This window comes from Hibiscus syriacus, unplaced genomic scaffold (genome assembly GCF_006381635.1).
Source record: "Hibiscus syriacus cultivar Baekdansim isolate YM2019G1 unplaced genomic scaffold, ASM638163v2 tig00111648_pilon, whole genome shotgun sequence".
NCBI lineage: Eukaryota > Viridiplantae > Streptophyta > Magnoliopsida > Malvales > Malvaceae > Hibiscus > Hibiscus syriacus.
The window spans coordinates 939,992-960,274 of NW_024063145.1; the positions used below are offsets into that span (position 1 = coordinate 939,992).

General features: G+C 34.0%; 1 long non-coding RNA gene across 1 annotated transcript; it reads right to left on the reverse strand.

Annotated features, from left to right (window-relative positions):
• Nucleotides 1-2,278: 2,278 nt before the first annotated feature.
• On the reverse strand, nucleotides 2,279-19,959 carry LOC120166871. Its single transcript, XR_005519977.1, has 3 exons — nucleotides 19,877-19,959; nucleotides 16,023-16,030; nucleotides 2,279-2,289 (listed from the first exon to the last, which is right to left on the reverse strand). It is a non-coding gene; the product is annotated as an uncharacterized LOC120166871 (long non-coding RNA).
• Between the last annotated feature and the right edge of the window lie 324 nt (nucleotides 19,960-20,283).

Sequence of the window (20,283 nt, forward strand, 5' to 3'; positions counted from 1 at the left end):
AAAAGAGGTAGAGGACAATCCAGATGTTTTGAGATGGTCCGAGCAATCCAAACTAACCAATGGAGATAGCTTACAGCCTGGATACGTGTTAAATTTGATTGGGTAAACACACATGAATTTCTGCCAAAATGAACTGAGCGTGCTGAAAGAAATTTGGGGGAAAGGGAAGAATCCAATAAGTAGTTTTTTATCAGCTCTATAGTGACATCTCTTATCTCTTGAATGTTCTGATTGATCAAAATTTGTTTAGTCCATTGTGCAGTTCTGGAATTTCACCTACAATTGTTTTACTTTTGGCCGAGTGGATATGACACATACCATAGAGAAGTACCATGCCTTGATTCATTGTCCGAGATTCCAAGTAGACGAGGTGTACACCAAACTGGAAAACACTCATTATTTCAAGAAGAAACTACTTTTGATGACTGAAATGGGTGAAGAATGGGTCATTAGTACCTTTAAGATGAAAGGAGATAGTGAGTGTATTACCTGGATTGCTTTGAGATAAGTAATTGATCGTCATCCCGACAAGATAAAGAAGATTGGTATGTTTGCTCTGGGTATTTATGGGCTAGTCATATTCCCAAAGGTCTTGGGGCACGTTGATGTATCAATGGTTGATTTGTTTGAGAGGTTAGACAAACATGTGGATCCTGTTCCAATTATTTTGACTGAGACATTCCGTTCCTTAAATTCCTTCATACGAGAATGATAAGAAAACTTCATAGGGTGCGCACCACTGTTGCTAGTTTGGATCCTCAATCACTTCAGAAATGTAGACAGGGCACATGGTCGAGTGTTTCTAGAAGAATTTTCACCTTTGAAAGGTTTCCTTTCTTGAGAATGGCCTAGTCGCTTCACTGAAGAGAAATTGATGGTCATCTTCAAAGATATTCGAGATAGTGATATACTATGCCACACTTAGTGGAACAACTCTTTAAACATACTTTATAGATGTGAAGAACGAGATTGGGTTCTGTTATCAGGCATATGAGGGTCTGTAGGATATGCTCATTTACTAGTTTTCAGGCAATATGGATCAAGAAAGTTTGTTCCTGTAACTTGGGATTTATTTGGGTCAGAGTTCACATTCAAATGAAAGCATTATAAAAGTAAAGTCAATGGGGTTATTGATGCATGGAAGCATACTCATATAGTAAATCTATTCACCTTCGACTTAAAGTTGTCACTAGAATACGAGTAATGGAGAAGCAACAAAGTTAATGATAATATCCCGATGGTCAATCCTGAAAATATTGAGCACATGGAAGAACATCTTAGAGTGATATCATCTCCATTAGAATTAGCCAAGCATTATTTTGAGGCCGAAAGAAAACAGTAAAAGGAAACGTTATAAAAGATAGTAATGAGGTATACCAAAAAGGTTTAGAAATCAAAATCCAAAAAGGTCGAGCTGACCGAGTTGAAAAATAGAAAAATAACTCAGATTGAATTTTAATGATCTCCCTTATCATATAAACGAATAGTAAAAGCTCATTTGGCCACTAGCTCAAGTAAATTGCTTACTGAATGGAGATAGGAAGTGGTGAGTTTAAAAAAATAAGTTGGGAAAACAACTAAGAAATCAAGCAGAGTAGACATCAGGTGAAGCTACTTTCAAAAGAGAATAACACATTAAGCAACAACTACAAGAGAGTTGGGCCCAAAATGAGAAATTGAAGGGTAGGATTTTGAGTTTAGAGTCATATTTATAACAATACCTAAGTCAAGAAGGCAATTCAAACCAAAAAAAGTTGAAAACTCGAGGAAGCATGTGACTGAACTTGAAGCTATGGTTCAAGATTTTTAGATAAGAGCAAATGAACTGCCGATAGTCCCTATGAAAGAGTTATACAATGGCGCCATCGTTGGGAACAAACTTAAAGGAGAGTTAAGCAAAGGGATGACCTCATCGTAAGCTACCTGGAACATGCTCAAAGAGTGGCTTAGTGCTTGGTTGACTTATCACATGAAGCTGCTACTGTAAGCGAAGTATTGGAACCCGAGACTGAAGAAGCTCAAAGGATTTTGGATTTAATTGGGCATATGTAGTAATTAGGGGAGATAGCTTAGATCTATCTGTGATATGTTTAAGCCTTGTAGCAAAACTTCATTCCCAATATAATATGTTGTTCTAAGGAATCATTCCAGAATCAACATCTTGCATTTTTTTGCATCTACATTGCATTACTTGTCGCATTGCATTTTATTCATTAATAGTCATATTTTTCATATTCATTAATAAAATATCAATATTAATAAAAGGTTTTTATGGTAGAATACTGGAAACTTCTAAGCATCCATACCATACCTGAAAAAGGCAATGGACGAGAGAATTGCCCAAATTGAGAAGACTCATCTTGAAATGCATGAGATTTTTAGGAAAGGTCAAGAGGAGATACACGAAAAAATGTTGAAAGATCATAATAATATGATGGAAAAACTTGTAAGCCTATTATAAGGAAAGAATATAAATCGAGAAGATACTCCAATTGCCGTGCTACTACTGAAGAACCTGTGTATCCCCCGAGCTTTGAACCACGGGCTTATCGTGGAAAGGCTCTAACTGTTGGTTCCACTGAAGAACCCCTATATCCTCATGGCTTTACACCATCGCATGTTAGAACATAGCAAACAATTGCTCAGCCACGAAGAGTGCACATAAGCTTACCCAACACCTCTGTAAACCCACATCCAATTAAATATGTCCCAGATTTTGATGAAGAGGGCATAAAAGAGAAGAACAAGTAATTAAAAGAGAAATGGAAACAATTGGAAGATGAAATTGTGGCTATAAATGAAGACACTAAAATGTATGGGATTAAGGTCAATGAGCTAAGTCCGGTTCCTGATTTAGTGCTACCACCCAAGTTCAAAATTCTGGATTTTGAAAATTTGATGGCACAAGATGTTTCTCTCACATCACTATGTTCTGTAGAAAAAAGACTGGCTACATAGGGGATGATCAATTGTTGATCAATTGCATCCAAGAGAGCTTAACAGGTTCAGTCATCCATTGGTACAATCAGTTTAGCAGGGTTAACTTTAAGTCATGGAAGTATTTGGCTAAAACTTTTATAGAACAATATAAGCATGTGAAAGATGAGAGGCCTAATCGAATCATGCTGCAAAGCATGGAGAAGAAATCTAATGAAATCATTAGATAGTATGCTCAGAGGTGGAGGGATGTGGTTGTACAAGTTCATCTACCACTTGAAGAAGAGAAAACCATCATCCTTTTCGTAAACATTTTGAGAGTTTATTTCATTTGCCACCTCATAGGAAACTCATCTAAGAGTTTTGCTGATTTGGTTAAAGCAAAAGAGATTATCAAAATGGTGATCAAGAGTGGGAGGCTTGATGGAGAAGAGTCTAGTAAGAAACCGCCAACACAAAAGAAAGATAACTAAGTTAATAATGTGAGGAAATATGACTCCAATAACATCACTGTGTCTCGACCTCAAGCCACATGATCATATACACAAAATTCTACTAGGAAAATGACAAGATAGCCAAGACAAGAGAGAAAGAAGCTTCAGTTTGACCCGATCCACATGTCCTACAAAGAATTATTTTATATTTTATATGATAAACACGTGGTGTCACCTTACCATACATCACCAATGCAACCTCTGTACCCTATATGGTATGACGCTAATGCCCAATTGAATATCACGTAGGGATTCCAGGATATTCAATACAGAAGTGCATTACCTTTAAGAAGATTATTCAAAGATTAAGGAAGAAGAAATTCATCAACTTTGGTGACAATGAACAACCAAGTGTGGCTCAGAACCCACTGACAAACCATGCAGGCGCAGGGGTCGATGCAATTGCTGAGGAAAAAAGAAAAAAGATTTTAACAAAGGTAAGTGAGGTAAACTCACCCATGCATTAGATATAGGGTTAGATGATCAAGGTGTACCTATTGGTCTCAAACGTAGTCGTTAAACAAGTTGATAGTAAGCATGCATGCCAATATCACAACTGTGAGAGTCAAACCATACAAGACTGTTCTGATCTTTGAGTTTTTGTGCAAAGAATGATGGATGACAAGGAAATGGAATTCTACAAATAAGTAGCTGAAAAAGAAGAAGCATAGGTTTATATGTCAGAGGGTTCTTCCAGGGGAGTTTACAATGCCATCTGTCCTTTAGTCATCACACCAAAAATTTGTGTGACAGAGAAAGTAACTATTAAAGTGGTAATCACACACCCCATCTCTATTTCCTTACAAGGACAATAAACAAGTCCCTTTGATATATGAGTGCAAGACAGATAACGTGGGTACTTCAGAGATCGCCAAAGAAGAAGTAGATGAAGTAGGCCATTTCACTAGGAGTGGAAGATGTTATTCTCCTAATCAGACCAAAGAACCTAAGAAAATAACTACCACTGATAAAGGGAAGAAGGTTGAATTGTTGTTGAAAGATGACGAACTATTTATTAATGAGCTTGTGATAGAAAATGAGGCTATAGAGTTTCTAAAATTTTTAAAACATAGCGAGTATAGCATCGTTGAACAACTAGCTACCTACTCGCATCTCGATCCTTGCTCTTTTACTAAGCTCCGAGGCATGCAGAAATAATCTGTTGAAAGTCTTGAATTAGACTTTCATGCCAAATGATGGTTGTGAATATTCAATACAATAATTTTATCTCTTTTTCTGATGATGAGATCCCACCTGGGATAATTGCCACTCACAAATCTCTACATGTTACTATTAGATGCAAGGGGCATGTGTTATCTCGAGTGTTAGTTGGCAATGGCTCTGTGCTGAATATAATACCATTGGTAACCCTGAAGAAGTTACCAGTATATAGTACGTATATGAGAATTGCCAGAGTGTTATTCTAGAATTTGATGGAATGAAAATATAAGTGCTGGGGAAAATTGATATTCCTTTGACTATAGCCCTATCTACTTACGAGGTCGAGTTCCTTGATATGGATATCATGCCTACTTACAATAACCTATTGGGAAGTCCATGGATCCACCAGGTGGGGGTTGTGCCATTCACGCTGCATCAGAAACTCAAATTCGTGATTGAGGGTAAACTAGTATACATCAATCCTGAGGAAGATATTTTTGCGTATGTGTCCACAACTGCTCTCCTGGAGTTTGATAATTCAACATTCGTGGCTAAGGGAAGAAAGATATCAAAACCTATATTGTCTAACTATACCAGGATAGAGCTAAAGTTTACCCTGGGGAGGAGAGCCAAGGCTGGAAATGGGCTAGGGAGTTGCCTACAGGGATATGTTGATCCAGTTTTTTCCACTATCAAAAGAGACCATTTTGTCCTGGGATATCGGACGACCTTGAAAGAGAAATTAAAGGGAATCCAGAGAGTCAGGAAAGAGAAGAGCATGGTTAGCTGGGGAACTTACTAAGTGAGAGCCAATGATTTTCCACCACTGCACGATACCTTTGTATCGGAAGACCATATGTTCCAAGGATGCCAGCCAACTTAGGAACCAATTATTGAGGATGCCTTGGGAGATTTAGGCATTAATGTTATATTGGATGATGAGGCTGAAGAAGAAAGAGCTATAGGCATCTATCTCGCACCTCCAGTCTTCGTGCTAAACAATTAAACTGCAGAGGAGTTGGTTGTAGTTTACAAAACTTTTTCAGAGTAATACATGAAAACTTTCCCTGTTGTCTAAACTTGGGGTAATAGGTGATCTTTTGTAAAGGGTTAATGTACTTGTTTTTAAATCTTCAAAAAAAGATGCATTCTTATTAATTCACAAAGTGGCCAACATTCTCCCATGCTTTTTTTGTTCTTTATTATTTATATATTATTTTATTCTATTTTGATATGGGATATATTCTCCTATATTTGTATATGTATATATCATCTCGTTCGTTATTATTTCAGGACCTCATGTATCAATAGTATAAAGCTAATGAAACTGACTTGGAGATTTACTGCCCATATGTCAAGGGGAAATTAAGGGTTGTGATAATGATGAGGAATGTGACTTACCTTCTGAACTATTAAAAATGGTGGAAAATGAAGAATACAAATTCTGCCTCATGAAGAGCCCACTGAAATTTTGAATCTGGGATCATATGAAAATAAGAAATAAATAAATATTGGCAGTACTCTATCTACTGAGGGACGACAGAATTTGGTTGAATTGTTTCAAGAGTAGAATAACATGTTTGCTTGGTCATATTAGGACATATCGAGTTTAAATACTGAGTAGGTGGTACACAAATTGCCGATAAAGCTAGAGTGTAAACCTGTACAAAAAAAGTTTAGAAGGATGAGACTTGAGATGTTGCTAAAAATTAAGAAAAAGTAAAGAAACAATTCGATGATGGATTCTTTAAAGTATCCAAGTATCCAAAATGGGTGGAAAACATTGTTCTATTGCCAAAGAATGATGAAAATGTTTGTATGTGCGTTGACAACAGTGATCATAATAGGGTGAGCAAGAATGATAATTTTCCTTTTCCACACATAGACACACTGGTGGAAAATACCGCTAGAAATTATATGTTTTCATTCAGGGATGGGTTCGCTATTACAATCAAATAAAGATGTACCCTCAAGATATGGGAAAAAACTACGTTTGTCACCATACGAGGCATATTTTGCTACAAGGTGATGTCGTTTGGGCTAAAGAATGCAGAGGTAACATACTAAAGAGCTATGGTAACACTATTTCATGACATGATGCATAAAGAAATAGAAGTTTATATCGATGATATGATCGTTAAGCCAAGACAGAGGAAGAGCACGTAGAGGATTTGAGGAAACTCTTCCAAAGATTGAGAAAAAGCCAGCTAAAACTCAATCCAAACAAGTGTACGTTTGGGGTGAAATTTGGGAAACTCTTGGGGTTTTTAGTGAACAAAAAATGGATTGAAGTAGATCTAGAAAAAGTCAAATCAATTCAAAATTTACCACCCCACAAATAAAAAAAGAAGTTCGAGGATTCCTAGGGAGATTAAACTACATTGCTCGATTTTTTTCACAATTGATTGAGAAATGTGATCCCATTTTTTGCCTTCTCTGCAAAAATAATCCAGGAGTGTGGAATGATGGTTTTCAAGAAGTTTTTGAAGCAATTAAGTGATACTTGTCAAATACCCCAATCTTAGTGCCACCTATGTCGGGTAAACCATTAATTCTCTACTTGTCAATCTTTGAGAATTCAATAGGGTGTGTATTAGGGCAGCATGACCAAACCGAGAAAAAAAAAAGAGCAATTTACTACCTCAGCAAAAAAAGTTTACTGATTGTGAGGCAAGATACTCACCGATCGAAAAGTTGTGATGTGCTTTGGTTTGGACTACTCAAAGGCTCAGGCCGTATATATTGTACCATACCAGTTGGTTGATCTCTATACTTGACCCTATGAAATATCTTATGGGTGTACCTATTTTATCTGGAAGATTGGCTCGTTGGTAGATTTTATTGTCTGAGTTTGACATCCAATATGTGAGCTAAAAGTAGTTAAAGGGAGTGCTATAGCAGATTTTATCGCAAGTAGGGTTTTTGAAGAATATGAATCGTTGAGTTTTTATTTCCTAGATGAAGATTTGATGGCTATTTCAGTTGAAGATACATTTACTTCTACCGATGAACATTGAAAGTTGAAATTTGATGGTGCTTCGAATGCCTTGGGGCATGGAATTGGGGCAATTTTGGTCTCACCTAGTGGAGAACATTATCAGTCGATTGAATTTTGATTTCATAAATAACATGGTTGAGTATGAACCATGTATTTTGATTCTCAAAGCTGCCAATGAGCGTCAAGTAAAAATACTCAAAGTATATGGTGTTTTAGCTCTGGTAATTTATCAACTCATAGATGAATGGGAAACAAAGGATCCCAAGTTGGTGAATACCGTAAATTGGTCCTTGAGCTTATCAAAGAATTTGAGGAACTAGCATTAAATTACCTCCCCAGAGAAGAGAATCAAATGGCAAATGCCTTAGCCACATTGGTAGTAGCCTTTAAAGTAAATGAATGTTCAAATGTGATACCCATTGAGATGCAAGCTTATGAGTATCCAGCCACTGCTATAACATAGAAGAGGAAGATGATGTAAATCCTTGGTATTATGATATCTTCCAATACATTAGATACCAAAGTTATCCTAAGCTAATAACCGAGAATGACAAAAGAACTATTAGAAGGATGGTTACAAGGTATAAGATTGATGGCGAGATCTTGTACAAGAAAAGTCATGATTAAGTTTTATTGAGGTTTGTGGATTCCAAAGAAGCTAAAACAATCATTGAAGAAGTGCATTAGGGAGTGTATGGTACCCATGCCATAGACATGAAATGGATAGAAAAATAATGATATTCGGATATTATTGGTCAACTATGGAAATCGATTATATCAATTATGCCAGAAAATATCACAAGTTCCAGATTTATGTAGACAAGATTCATACCCCTCCTTGTCCATTAAACATAATGACTGCTCCGTGGCCATTCTCTGTGTTGGGCATGGACGTCATTGGACAAATTTTACCCAAGGCTTCAAATGGTCATCGTTTTATCTTGGTGCCAATACACTATTTCACCAAATGGGTAGAAGCGATTTCATATGAAAATGTCACTCGGTCAATAGTCTTTAAGTTCTTAAAAAATATCATTTGTTGATATAGTTTACCATAAAGAATCGTCACTGACAATTCCTTGAATTTAAACAATAAGATGATGGAATCATTATGTAAACAGTTTAAGATAAAACGTCATAATTCCACCACTTATCACCCGAAGATGAATGGGGTAGTACATGCAACTAATAAGGACATCAATAGGATTATAGAGAAAATGACTGAGACTTATAAAGACTGGCATGAGAAGTTACCATTTGCTCTGTTTACCTATCAAACTTCGGTAAGGACATCAACTGGGGTAACCCATTTTATTCATTCTATGGGATGGAAGTTGTGTTACCCATTAAAGTAGAAATTTTGTCACTTCGAGTATTAACAAAGGTTAAGCTAGATGAAGTAAAATGGGTACAAGCCAGGTATGTCCAGTTGAATTTGATTGAGGAAAAATATTAAAAGGTATTTGTAATGGTCAAATGTTCCAGAAACATATGATGAGTGCACACGATAAGAAGTTTACCCACAAGAGTTTCATGAAGAAGGTCTGGTACTTGAAAAGATTCTTCCAATCCAAAAAGACTTTAGAGGTAAATGGATACCGAATTAGGAAATATCCTATGTTGTTACCTAACCCTATAAACTCCGATCTTGTCAAGAAATACTTCGCCTGAAGAAAGAAAAAATGAATAAAAAAAGAGAGAAATAAAGTAAAATGAAAAAGGGAAAAAGGGAAAAATAAAATGAAAAAATAAAAGAAAAAGAAAAGTAAATGAATAAATAAAAGGTAGTTCAAGATGAAAATCCGTAAAGGACGTCTTGAAACCAAAAGAGGTCTCAAGTTGAAAACCCGCAAAGGGCGGCTTGAGTATCATTCAAATTCAAGATTTGTGCATGGTGGAGGTTCTGAATTGATTTTGAAGTTGAAAAGACTTATTATTTGAGTAGTAAAATCAAATGGTAATCAGGGTTACGACTAGAGATTGAAAAAAGCTTGAATAACCATAAAAGAAATGGAGAGCACATGAGGTTCAATATTGGTTTACAACATCCAACATTTGGGGAATTTGGTAATACAGGGTGAACTTCACACCGTTGTGCATTGTCACAATTCTCGAGATCCCTTAAACAGAAGCTAGACTTGAGTCATTCTGCAGCGTGCCAGTTCAAAAGCATTCGTACTATTGATATCTGACGCCTACTTCATTTTCTTTTACTTTTTCCAGTTAAAAGTTTGCCATGCATTTACTCAAAAACTCTTTACATTCATATGATAAAAAGAGGTATTTCTTGTTAAAACCATGTTGCAAGCATCCTAATTTGAAAATAAAAACATGTAGATTATCTTGGGGAACTCGAGATCATTGTGTATTATTGTAACAATGTTTTGGAAAAGTGCAAGTGTTCTGAAGCTGAAAATGGTTTTAGCATGATGCTTACACAATGATGGGCTAAAAAATTAAAACCTTAGGCTACATAAAAAAGTTCAGCAAGTTAGGATAATCCAATATGTTTGTTGCTGATCAAGTATCTGATCATGAATATTGTCTGCGTTCAACAATAAAAAAAAATCAAGGTCATGTCCAACCAAAGAGTATTCGATCAAGATTGCTGGTTGGGGTGAACTTCTGGTGATTTTCATGCTCAAGATTTGACTGAATCACATGGCGATCGACAAAAGAAAGTTTTCATTTGAAAAATAAAATACACTAAAATTGCATTATTGCACACATTTTAGGAATAACAAGATCATGACATTCATAAAATAAATGATGATAAATGTAATTGGGTACTTACATGTCTTTCGAAAGAAAGCTGAAAGTTGAAGATGCTAAAATCCAATATAAAAGTAACCAATTCAAAGTCCCAAAATGTGAAAGGTTCAACTCAAGGCAGATTCCCATAGTTGGTGACTACTAGACAAGTTTCGACAAGAGAAATTGATATTCAAAGATTCTCTTGAATTCCAAACCTTCATGTATGATGTTTTCAAAAGCATCAAACATATACTAACAAGTGGTAATGTTTAATTTTCAGATTCAATCTTCTTGAAGACAAGAGGAACAAAGCTACCTCGATTCAATCTTCCCGAAGAACATTGAATGAATAAACATTTTTAGATCTGATAAACCCTAAAGAAGCAAGAAAGATCCCATTTTTCAAGAATTAATCTTCCTGAGGAACAGTGGAACAAATCTACCTCGATTCAATCTTCCCTGAAGTGCAGTGAAATGAATCAATATTTTCATAACTGATCTACCCTGAAGAGTAGCGGAACAAATCATTTTTCAATTTGATCTTCCCTGAGGAGCAGTGGAACAAATCTATCTCGATTCAATCTTCCCTGAAGAGAAGTAAAATGAATCAATTTTTCCAAATTTGATACACCCTGAGGAGAAGTAGAGCAGGTTCCTTTTCAGATTTCATCTTCAAAAATCTCTCTTGAGATATTGTTCATTTCCAATCTCACTCGAGACTATCATATTTGAAAAGAACAGATTTGATCGAACTAAAAATCATTGTCTCTTTATCTTTACCCTATTATTGTTAACACAAGAATGGGCAAAAAAAGCCAACTGTAGACACTCATTTTCGCCAGATGATTTGCTAAATATTTAATTATCATTATTATTATTTAATTATAATCATAATCATAATAATAGTTTTAATTTTTAATTTTATTATTGCAGGCCATTACAACAAGCCCAACTAGGCTAAAATATAATTCAAGGGCCCATCGGCGCAATCCCAAGCCCAAACCTTAGTCCAACAGAGCTAAACCTAGGGTTTGAAACCCCTAGGGTTTCCAACCATCGTTGCTCACACCAGAATCATTCTCGTCTTCACCGTGCCACCACCACTGTTTCGGCCACCCATTCTTGACAATCCCGACAGCCGTTCACCCACCCCGTCATCATCATCTCACATAAACAGCGACAAGCAAAGAAAATCAGAAAATATCCATACCAAACCCATTAAAACATTATACTAAATCAAAATAATATCTGGGTTTTTAATGAGGATTAGGGAAATCATCTTTCCTAATGCCATAGCTATCACTGAATTCTCATCACACAAGCAAAAGGGGGAGAGCTATAAGGGATTCAATTCTGAAAAGAGAGGGATTTTTCATTTTGGGTTTTTGAAAAAAAAAATAGAGAGAACAAAAAAATAAGAGAGAAAGAAATAAAAAAACATAAAGAAAAGAGAAAAAAATATAGAGGAAAAGGAAAACATAAAAAACTAAACTAAAAGGGAGAGTAAAAAACAAATCGGGGGGTTTTCTTTGGGAAAATAGGAAGAAAATGAGAGAATAGTGGTTTACCTTTTGGGTTCGGAGATCACCACCTCGTCGGAATCACAAAAATGCCTAAGGTAGCCTCTAAGTCCCCTTTATTTTCGATGATTTGATGTTTAGAATGGGGTTTTAGGGTCTTTTTTTGTTGGGTTTTGTAGAGAGTGGGTTGTAAGAGAATTTAGGCTCCTCGTCAGAGTCCTCGGCCATGGTGGTCGGCGTGGAAAAGGAAGAAGAAAATAAAGAAAATAAAAAAGAGAATAATATGAGAAAATTGGGAGGGGTGGTCGGACGGCTTAGAAAGAAATGGAGAAGGGCTTTAGCCAAAAATCACATAAAATGGGTATTTAAACCCTCCCAAAACGATACCGTTTTAGCCAAGGGCAACCCGTGTTTTCTGAGTCTTTAGGGGTTAATAACCTGTTACGTCCCTTTGGTTTTGTAACCTCGTGGTTTGGCCATTTGAATAATATTTTGCATCATTTTACTTTGAGCATTTATTCTTCTTGCGTTTATAAGTTAGTCATTATACTTCTTATTGTAATATTTTATTGATATTTGATTCTGGGAAGGACCTTTACAAATATTATATTTTAGTCACCATTTATTATGTTAATATTATGCGATATTTACGCGAAAAGGGTTTGGGGCTTTGGAAGGTTTCGTTTTAGTCACGAAATGCGAGTTTCTGTTTATCATGATTCAGGCCTTTTTTTCACGCATTTATTTTAGTCACCTCAGTTTATATGTTGCTGATTATTTTAAGTTTAGCAAGTAATTTTAAATATTTTTGTCACGGTCACTAAATGAAACTTGCCCTTTTTATGCTATGAATGTTTATTTTATGCTCTATTTCACTCTAGTCCTGCATGTGTTTTGAATCTTTTTATGATTCTAATGTTCCTATTTATGATAATTGTATTTATGTCATCATAATTTATATATCTATATTTATATGTGTGTTATGTTAAGAATATGATATGCTTTTAGTTAGTTGTATTCAAATATATTTTTTATTTATTATATTGCATGCATGTGTTTTTTATACATACTATAAAATATGTATTCATGTTTTTTTACATATGTGTGTATTGATATATGTTTTGTTTATAACATATTTTTATTTCGATATTTATTTACATATATGTATATAAATGAATAATTTGGTGCATATTGGCTTAGGTTTTATTTTAAATTAAATTGTGTGAAACCCTTGTAAGTGACTTCACTTAAATCAAAATAATTTGACTAAGAGAATATTAGTTATTTTGAGATTAGGGGAAATGATTGTCTTAAAGAATAAATAGTTGTCTTAAAGAAACTCTAAATCGGTACCTAATCGATCAATTAGTTGTCTTTGCAATGAATCTTACAAGTTCAAATTTAATTTAATTTAAGAACTCCTCAAATAATATTCTTTGAATTTTATGACGAAAGAAAAATTATTTAATTATTCCCTATCGAGAAGAAATGACCTATAATGCCTTAAAATAGTCGATTCCTACTCCAATTGAAATAAAGAAATATTACAATTTCATTCTAAAGTTCATTATCAATTCCAAATTTAAAATGCATGAATAATAAAAAAATTAAATAAAAAAATTAAAAATTACACATCCTTTTAGAAAGAAGAAGGATGCTCGATTATTTAAAGATGTCGAGATCGGATCTTTTATAAGTTCTAACGATATTTTCTCGATGAATTTAAATAGAAAAACATTTCTTTCTCTCGTTCGCAAATTTTAGGTGTGACAATCTTTTTAGCGTTTCACTTGACGGGACACACTTTCATTTTAAAATTATCAGAAATGACCTTCTATATTTTAAGACATTCACCTCACAATAACCTTAAATTAAAAGGGCATTACTCTTAATCCAATTATTCTGTCAAACGAAGTTATGCACATGAAGGTATCATACATTTTACATGCAAAAATGTTTAGACCTATGTGTGAATAAACATATTTACACAACATTCATTTTTTTAAGAAAACACCAATTCCATTTAATGACGAAGCAGCAAAGCTTACGAAATAACAAGGTATGAATTTGCTATTAATCCACTTACCCAAAACAAGCAAATTCCCCCTTTAAATGGCAGTGTTTTGGAAACAACAAATATTATGTTTTTTTTAAGTTGGCCAAGGGACAAAAATGAATTCATTTAAATCATGTGGGCTCATGAATGAGATTTGCCCCTACAACAACATAATATATGGCTATGTATTACGTAAAACCCTAGAATGAAACATAGCTTTCATTTTACAAAAAGCCTCGGGAAAATTTTAGAATACTAAAGAAGACAGTTTTAATATATATATATATTACAAAATATTTATAATATAATAAATAACGTATCAAAATAAGGTGAATGATACTACAATATATATGTATAATATATAACATATAAAATTTATGGCATGAAAATCCTAAACATTTATGGTATTAACATAATCAAATTAAAAACCAATTAACATGAACGCAATAAAAATATTCTCACCAAATGATTAAAACCAATTGACCAAACAGGTAATGAAGGCTAAAAAAGGAAAGGCCTTGATCGAAAAGTGGTAAATAATTATCTATCACTAGAATTAAGGAATAAATTAAAATGTTCATAAATATTATCGAATAAACTAACCTACCAAAAATGTAAATAGACCGAAAAGGAACGCAAGTAAAAAAGACATGCATTTAAAAAAATTAAAATGAACCGAAAATAAAAGGGCAAAAGTAATAAAGTATTAAAGGGAATAACGTGGATTTGAAATAAGATAATAAAAAGTACAAGGACTATAGTAAAATAATAGAAAGTATGTGAACTAAAATGTAAAATATTATATTAAATTGAGGGCTAAAAATAAAAGCTAAAAATAAAAATAAAACTTTAGGGACCACTTTGTACGTTTAACGCATGAAACAAGCATCAAATCGCAACCAACAGAGATGATAGGGACTAACCCCAAAAATTATCCAATCATAATATGTGATCACATTGAAACCATACTCAGCATAAGGAAGGATCAAATTATAAATATTAATAAACTAAGAGGTCTGAAACATAAATAACCCGTATTTCATGCAATGGTCAAAACAAAAGGACATACAAATTTAAGGACTTCTCACACGAATAAACCAAAATACTAGATTCAACAAATAAAAACATCTCAAACATTTAGGACTATAACGCGAATATAAAGAAAATACAGGGGATCCAAACATAATAATCCATTTCATTTCAGGATCAAAATAGAGAGTTACAAAGAATGAGTGACCAAAACTGAAATTTCCCCCTAAAACACAAAAACACGATGAAAGAGGGCGTGAAACGACGTAGTTTTGGGTTTGATATAATCAAGGCTTAAATCAACTAAGCCTTTTATTTCTTTTTTCTTTGGTTTCTTAATAGAGAGAGAGAATGAGAGTTCAGACTCTCTTAAGCTCCTCTCACTAGAGGAAATGACCGTCGCTGGCCATCACCGTCGATCACCACTGACGGTGGTCAAAAATTCAAAACAAACCCAAAATGTACCCTTTTTTCCTTCTAAACCCTAATATTAGGTTATTTTTAACTCAAACCAACCGCAAATGACTATATCTAGGCTTTTACCTTCTCAAAAACTTGGCTTCCGATAACGTTTGGGATTTTTGGAAACCTATGGGCTTCCCCACGATCAACAAAGCAAGGTAAATCTTCTCTTTTCTCTTTTTTTATTTTCGAAAACTCTTTTTTTTCAAAATTGAAACCCGGGTACCCTTCTTCTTTTTTTCTTCTTCCCCTTCCCCCTTTTTAGTGGTCATCTTCTCCCTGTTTTTCTTTTTTTTCTTTGAACCTCCTTCATCTCCCTATCTTCTTTTTTATTGCATGCTTATATCTCTCCTTTTTCTTGTTTGGTAAGATTTGGTGAAACTAATCTTCGGCATGTGAGAAAAATCGAGACATTTAATGCCCCGGATTTTTTGGTACTAGGTAGATTTAGGCATTTTTTAATATTAGATTTGGTTTGCTAATTTTCCCCTTTTTTTACTATTGATGATGATATAGAGCAGTTGGATAACTTCGATAACAGTGTCATCGATGATGAACATTCTGACGGTGATGGTGGGAAGAGCTCTGTTGCGGCTCCAACATAAGAAGACTATGGAACCTAGGGTTTCAATAAACCCTAATCTTAATGGGCTTAGGCCTTATGTTTGGGTATTGTAATTTAGGCCTGGTTTGGGGGTTGTAATTTGGGCATGGTTGGCCCCTTGAGTTGTAATTGGGCTGCAAAAATAAAATGAAAATAATAATTAGAATAATAATAATAATAATAATAAAATAAAAAATTGGACAAAACGAGTGTTTACAACAGCAAAACAGGTTTTAGTGGTATTTTTTAGTCTATAGTGATGTTTGTGAACCTAAAATGCCACAAAAGGTCTAGTTATATAGCAACATTTGTTCTTCAAAGCTGCTATATGTTGTGATTTATAGTGGCGTTTTTATCCACAAACATCGCTAATTATCCTATCTTTAGTGGCATTTTTTGCCATATATGCCACTAATTCTCTTGTATTTAGTGGCGTTGGTAATACTAAGCGTCGTTATATATTATGATTTGTAGTGGCATTTTTACCACAAATGTCACTATTTGTAAAACGTTGGCATAAGCAGGTTTGATTTGGTTGCTCTTCGTTGAACCCGTAAATTGTTGATCATCATTGTCTTAATGCATAAACTTCCATTAAATTTAATATAATATTATTTTACTTATGAGTTTAAACCTTGGGTCTGATGGCATTATTTAAAGAGTTGGTAATGGCAGTTGTTATTTTGCAGTAACCAGAAGCCTAGTTCTCTCAAGCAACATTCTTTTCGAAGCTAGAGAATATTAAGCAAAGTAATTTATTAAATAAAACAATTTATCATCATTCATCGTACATGATATCTTTCAATAATTTTAAGTTCAAAGCTAACAAACTCATGGGTAAACCTCAATCAGTAAATATTGGGTTCCCACTGAAGGTATTGAAGTGATTCCTACGAGTCAAGACCGCCGCAATTTCAGGGGTAGTTACCACATCACCCAGAGGGATTATTTCCAATTCCCTTTCCATGTGATAAAAGAACATGTCGATGCACAAATGTTAGCTGCAAGTGAATGGATAGCTACACAAAAATAGATTTGGCGCTGTACTTTGTTTAAATTTAAAGGGGAAAAATCTACCATCAGAGTAAGATCATTGTTATAATTCATATCTATAAAAGGAAGGCAACTGGATCTTTTAATAACACTAAGATACTAAAAGAGTTTATAACCTTTTCTATTTTCAATATGTCAAGAACAACCCCATGCTTATCAAATCCCCATAAATGTCTCCTTGTGCGAGAAAACCCAGCGTGAACCTTATCAGCAATGCACAGATCTATAGCTTTATTTATGGTGCTATAAACAGTAGGCAAGTAACCCAAGGCTAATTCTATGATTCCACCAATTCTCTGTTGATGAAAACATGGAATGTTAGGTGATGTACTCTTCACTAGAAATCATATGAAATTTTGATAGAAGAAAATGAAGATTAAATGAGACTTTGAATATTGGTGTTTATTTGTATAGCTTCATAAATGAAACCAGCAATGTTGCCTGAAGTTCCAAACTCGATAAGATCATATTTATGAGTTAGGCATACTTAAGTTGACATATTTTTATTTCATAATTTCAAAACATGGCAATTAATATTAAATAGTAACATAACAAGTTAACTTTATAAGCCACAACATTGGGTTATATGCATTGATCATTTATATACAGCAAAGTGGGTTTATAACGGCATTTTAGCGGCATTTTTTATCAAACACCATAAAAGACTGTTAATTTAGTGGCATTTATATACAAATGCCCCTAAAGACTCTTACTTTAGTGGTGCTTGCATACAAACGCCACTAAAGACTCAGATTTTCGTGGCGTTTATATACAAACACCGTTATAAACTCGTACTTTAGTGGAATTTTTATAAAATCGTTGCTATAGACTCGTACTTTAGTGGAATTTTTATACAAATGCCACTATAGACATATCTTTAGTGGCGTTTTATACAAATACCGTTATAGACTCGTACTTTAGTGGCATTTTTATACAAATACCGCTATAGACTCATACTTTAGTGGTGTTTTTATACAAACACCACAATAGGCATGTACTTTATTTGTGTTTTTGTAATAAATGTTGTAATAGTCATGTACTTTAGTGGCTTTTTTGTAACAAATGACGCAATAATCATGTACCTTAGTGGCGTTTTTATAATGAACGTCATAATAATGCAATCCTTTAATCTATGGGGTTCCAAATCCCTAATTATTTCATTCACATTTTATTAATTTTCCTAACCAACGCCCAACCATCACAGTGAAGTCACCCCCAGGCAACCTTCATCACAAATGCAGCATCACGCTGTCGTTGCCTGTTTCCGGTTACCAACATGTATGTCTCTCTTCTCCTTTGCAATCTGCCATTTTCGTGATCCAAAACCATCCATTTTGGTTCCATTTCCGCAGCAATACTTGTTCTTGAAATACATCAATGTCATCTCCGTTTGGGTGCCATTTTCATATCTGTTTGTTGTTATTGTTGTTTGTTTCTGATTGAACATCCATTGATTGTTGTTTTGCTATTTTGAATATGATTATTTTAGGTTTTCATCTCCGTTTAGCTTTTCATATCTGTTTGTTGTTGTTTTGTTGTTTCATGTACCAGCAAGAGGTGCTATTAAGTAATTTGTTAATACCAATTAGCCTTTTCTTTCCTTTTTTTACTAATTATGATTGAAACTTGTAAGTGCTTGGATGATTTTTCTCTTCTTTTTTTTCTTATATCAAGACATTGAAATAAAATATTTGTACACTTTGTATTCATCAAGTATTTTCTAAACCTCGAAGCATATGTGCCATATTAAGTAATGTGAGGATTGGAATTAAATTGAATTTCTATAGCTTGATCTGATTTATGGGAATATTGATGTCCAACTCCAAATCTCTTTTATTGTTATTAACTTTGTATATTCAGTTCATTAAAATTATATTTTAATAACCTCTGTTTATTTGTCTTTTTTGGAATTATAATAATTTGACATGTAAATATATAATAAATCATGGATTCTTGTTGGTCGTTGGACTATTAAAAATGGTGTGATAGCGTAATTGCGTTCCTATGTGAATATCTAAATATAGAAAAAATGTGACATTTAGATGATGTTGTACAATTTTTTAGGAATCTATCTCAGAGGGAGAACAACTCCGCTTGAAAATCATTTATGTTTTTCTTTAGTTCCCCTTGCATCATACATGTTTAAATATACTAATCGCCCTGTTAGTATTATGCTACAACTTTGTACTGAATTTTGTCAAAGTAAATTAGTTCCTTTAACATTCATGACTTAAATATAATATTCATATTTGAGTAACTTAGTGTTGTTTATAGTGATGTTATATATTTCATTTTCTTATATTTGGTAGATTTTATTATGGATCTTCAATGTACTTGTTTTTGGTGTCTTATAACACCAATAGATCAAGAGAATTAATGTAACTATGGTGCAAAATCACTTGGTGTCACAATATTTTTGTTTATTCTCTGTCAGTGTTAATATTTTACCAAAATATGTTTGTTTTACTGTGTTTTGGGTGGTTTTATGATGGTGTCTTAAAAAGCATGCTTTGATTGTCAAACTTAGGGATTTCTAGCAGAGAAGACCAAGAAGAAACATGGATCGTAAAGGGGTGGTCAGATCAATTTCAATTCGGTGTCACAATATTGTTGTTATTCTCAGTCAGTGTTAATATTTTACCAAAATATGTTCGTTTTACTGTTCTTTGGGTGGTTTTATGATGGTGTCTTAAAAAGCATGCTTCTGATTGTCAAACTTAGGGATTTCTAGCAGAGAAGACCAAGAAGAAACATGGATCATAAAGGGGTGGTCAGATCAATTTCAATTTGCACTCGGCGAAATTCAACTATTTCGATGATTAAGTGGAACTCAATGATAATGTTTGTGATCGTCTATGGAGTCTCCGGTGTTGTTTTGTTAGGGTCAATAGTTCCATAAGCTTGCAATAATATGTATGCTACCATCAATTTTATTTTTAAATGCATGCTTTCTACCAGTTTAAGAACATGGATTGTCAACATTTCTTCTCTTCTAAGAGAATATTAAAGGCACATATAACATTGTTTTCAAGATGTATAACATTATCATTTAAAATAATTATTGAATTGATTATTAGGAACATTTGAGGGATAAAAAGGCGAGTATGAAGCTACAACTTCAAGTCATGGTATTTTTAATGCGGATGACAATGAAAATCAAGTTATTAATGAAGTTTTGGGTCCTAAAATACATGGTCGGGTTCACTGTCAAGATC